The sequence below is a fragment of the Cheilinus undulatus genome, linkage group 14 (genome assembly GCF_018320785.1).
Source record: "Cheilinus undulatus linkage group 14, ASM1832078v1, whole genome shotgun sequence".
In the NCBI taxonomy this organism is placed as follows: domain Eukaryota; kingdom Metazoa; phylum Chordata; class Actinopteri; order Labriformes; family Labridae; genus Cheilinus; species Cheilinus undulatus.
Window position 1 is genome coordinate 36,479,017 of NC_054878.1, and position 4,144 is coordinate 36,483,160.

A 4,144-nucleotide genomic window follows, 5' to 3' on the forward strand; every position below is an offset into this window, starting at 1 on the left:
TTTCCTTTGAGCCCCCCTACTTTATAGATTTTACACCTTGATTTCTGTTAATATGTGCAATTCTAATTTTTATAACCTCAGGGCAGACAGAACCTCGCGCCCACCTGAATTCTCTGGCACCCCCCTAAGGGGGTCCCGAACCTCAGGTTGGGAACCAAGGACTTAGATTAATGTCATCGGTATGACAGTGAAAGAGTACAAGTTCAGAGATATTTGATGTAGCAAACCCTGTCAACATCTATGAAATTATGATTTATTTATTTGTTTGTTTTTTTTTTAATAAAGGGAAATAAAATAAAGCATCATATTCAGCAATTTTTAAAAACAGCTGATTATTGAAAACTGTTAGTTTTAGCCCTAATTGGGATTCAGACTGTGATTCCAACCCCCTACCGCTCAGTCTGACTGACTCAGTAGTAGGGGAAGTGTTAACTGGGCAAAGGAAAATATTTAGACTCAGGGATCTCTGCGTGGGTCTGAAGGAAACCTTGACAGAGAAGTGAACTTTGTCACTAACCGCGGTGTCAGCAGGAGTCCTGTGGTGTAACGGTAAGTGTTTAAAGAATTAGAGTCTTTGTGGGGGGTCAGGTTATCAATTAACAAAACCCACATCGATACCCAACCACCCACGCTCTCTCTCCTCTTACACCTCCTCCTGTGCGAGCTGTGCAGGTCTGCTGGCTCTTCTGTCATTCAGGAGCTTTTATAGTGTGATTATCAAGCAGCTTTAATGCTTGATGTTACACAAAGAACACAGCTTTATCCATTTAAAGGGACTGAAGAGGGACATTGTTCTCCTGTAATCCAGCTTTAAGATAAAATCATAAGCAAGCACAGGAAAAAAGAAAGCTTTGTTTGCTCAGAATCCCAGGATACAGAATTATTTGGCCTTCAAATTCGTCGTCTTAGAGCCATCAATATGTTCTCTTGAGATGTTACACAGCCGGCGACTTTCTATCCTCTCTTCCCTGGAAGTTTGTGGTTCTGCAGCTGGAAGTGATGAAACTGGACCAAACGTCCAGATTCATCACATGACTGACAGAAAGAGAAACAAAGAAAAAACAGGCATGAAGCTGTGACAGACACAGGCAGTGATGGAGTGACGATTTTTATGTGTCCGTGTCTTTTTGTGGTTACTCCGGCGTTCTTTCCCCTGTTATTACAGGCATTAGATGACCGCAGAAGCCTCCACAGTTTAGAGAAGACGCTGACAGAAGACAAACATTTGTTGTTTGGTGACATCATGGTCTGGTGCACAGATTTAGTTTGGAGAGAACTTTAAATTTCATCCAGAATCAAAGGGGAAAATGTGACCGTGCAGACATTTAACAACAATGGGATTTTCATTCAAGTTTACAAAGAATTAAAATTCCTGACATTTTCTCTGATTTATCATGTCGAAGAAATCTGGGAGGAGGGTCACCACGTCAAAGACAGCAAACACAAAACAGCTCCTCTCTCTATTCATCGAGCTCGACCTGACCAGGAGAGGAAACCAGCTTGTGGAATAACAGCTGTAAGAGATGAATACCCAGAAAAAGAAGACAAACAATTCATCAGTAGGCTCTAGACAGACAAGTTTAGCTTCACATCTATGCGTCACCATTGTGACTGAAAGATGCTAATGGTCATAGATTTCTTTGTGAATAAAAATGTTGAGTAAAAATCACTCTTTTACCAATGCACAAAGAATTTCAGGCCTTTGTAAGCATGAACTCTCTCTCTGTAAACTTTTTTATTTATGCAAGAACCAGGCTGATTCACCCATGCATGGGCGTAGCACAGGGGGGGAAAGGGTACTGTTTACCCGGGCCCACAGTAGAGAGAAGCCGACAATGAAAATGTGTGTTTTTATTTATTTATTCCTAGCAATTAGTGTGATTATTGAATCAAAAGCAACTAAATAAATCAGCTGACCGATGGAAATTTGTATAAAATAGAGTAAAACAAAATACTGGGAAGGCCCTGCTCCTTCCTTAAAAATATCCAAATGGTGAAGTCCAGCACTGTGAAATAATGCAAGTAAATTTAATTCAACCATAGTGAACATATTGCTCATAAATGGGAAATTATGGTTCTAAAATGCACAGACATTTGTAAAACATTTGTTGCTTGGCTAGCAGGTTAAGGGGGGCCCTGTGTAATATTCTTTCTGGGGGCCATAAATACCTAGCTACGCCCCTGCACCCATGCACAGTGGGCATAAATTCAGTGTAGAGAAGCTCAAATGGGGCAGGAAGTGTTGCCGAAACCAAATGAAAATATCCGGTTAAATTTCAGAATAAAACACTCCGTGCTGACACCAGACAAATGCCAGACAGTTTCCTAGAAAGCACGTGGCTGGGTTGTTTTTGCATTGCAGGATGAAAGACAGAACAAATGCAGATGCATTTTCTAGATTTCTGTCTCTTTATTGTCTACAGACTCAAAATCTGGACACACTCTAAAACAGATGAGACAATTCTTATGAAGAGGAATTCACTTGAATTTATTCAACTCAATTCAAAAACATGGCTGAGGAAGAACGATATATTGAGGAACTTCCAGTGTTGTTGTGCTCAATAATCAGCACTCACAACCTTCAGTAACCCTACGTTATAAAGGCATTAGTGGAATACAGTCAAAGAATAACCCTGGTATACATCCACATTAAGGTCAGAAGGAAATACAGATTTTATAGAGGCATCATAACACTCACTGCACCAGGGGTCATCAAGTACATTTGCACAAGGGCCAGATTTAGTCATGACAGAGACTGTGGGGGCTGGACTTTCCAATAAACAAACTTCTGATAAATATTTTGGTCTGATTGAAATATTATTGTATTGGTATTTGTATTTTCTTTCAAATTCCAGAGATTGTGACCCTCCCCAATTGTTATTAATAGTAACTCATCTTTGATGATTTTTAACCTCTTTTCACCACTTTATCTGGCCATTTCTGCAATTTCTTTGACTCTTAACCCATTTTGAGAATTTTTGCCTCTTTTAAACCAAGTTTTGCCACTTTTCGCCCACTTAGCCGCTCTCTACTACTACTTTCACTACTTTGCCAGGAATTTTTTTGCAATATTTTGTCACCTTTAACACATTTTTGATACTTTTTGACCCTTTTTGCCTCTCTAGCCCAATTCTTGCCATTCTTTTACCTCTTTTTAACCCTTTCCCTTGATGGTTTATCCCCTTTGTGCCACTGTTTTGTCCATTCTGCAACTTTTCATCTATTTTTCCTCCTTTTAACACCTTTTTATTATTTTTTAAACTATTTTTGCCACTTTTAACCCATTTTTGATCATTTCCCCCCTTTTCCTCTTTTACCAATTCAACCTATTTTCACCACTTTTCATGCCAATTTTTGTCTCTTTGTGCCACTCTTTTAACCATTTTTGCAACTTTTCATTTGTTTTTCCTCCTTTTAATGCCTTTTTAATTATTTTCTTTTACTTTTTTTGCCACTTTAACCCATTTATGATCATTTTTTACCCCTTTTTCATTTTTTACCATTTTAACCTATTTTCACCACTTTTCATGCCAGTTTTTGTCCCTTTGTGCCGCTGTCTTTACTCCTTTTCCCCACTTCATCTGGCCATTTTTGCAACATTTCCACCAGTCTTAACCCATTTTAAAAAATATTTATTTTTTCTTTACTTCTAATGGTTGACAACGGATTATTCTTGTAATGACAGATCAAATTTTACATTATTCTCAGACTATTTCAATATTAATTGTTTTTGTTGGATTAAACAGTTGCAGAGATTTAAAGCCAAAAGACACTCTTAAAACCACAACATCTTCTTTTGCTCCTTTTCTGAATTTAATGGTCTTCTGGGGGCCGGACAGGAAGCTTTGGGGGGCCTGATATGTTGATGATCAGTGCTCTACACTCTTATTATACTAAATTAACTATTTTCTTCCACCAAAGTGATCTTTTTCGCCCACAGGGGCCACAATTACATCTCCCATGAAACCTCACCTGTCTGGGCACATTGTGTTTTATAGAGCATGTGATTGATTTCCACATGAACATTTTTGTGTCTGAGTTACAAGAAAAACTGGGTCACCTGCATCAATCTGTAACCAGATAAAGGAAACCACTCAGCTATCAACAATGTTATTTTAGAGGAAGTCCCAGAGCAGCATGACTA